The sequence below is a fragment of the Nestor notabilis genome, unplaced genomic scaffold (genome assembly GCF_000696875.1).
Source record: "Nestor notabilis isolate BGI_N333 unplaced genomic scaffold, ASM69687v1 scaffold14153, whole genome shotgun sequence".
Taxonomy (NCBI): Eukaryota; Metazoa; Chordata; class Aves; order Psittaciformes; family Psittacidae; genus Nestor; species Nestor notabilis.
Window position 1 is genome coordinate 2,311 of NW_009920693.1, and position 281 is coordinate 2,591.

The following is a 281-nucleotide window of genomic DNA, read 5'->3' on the forward strand; positions in this document are numbered from 1 at the left end:
CAATAGGGATCATCAAAGGCACCATCAGATGCGATGCTGCACCCATGCCCTGCCGGGAGCCCCGTCGCATTGGGGAACATGGGGCCCATGTGACCATCATGTGCTTTGTGTTGGTGTTGATGCCTGGAGCCGCTGGGCTGCCAAAGAGCCAATTCACAGCTGCATGAAAAGGCACATCCTGTGGTCGGCTGCATCCGCTCCTTGTGGGGCTTGGGGAGCCCTTCACCATGGCACAGAGCACCCCACAGCTCCAGATGCGCCGGGAACAGGGGTCCCAGGCT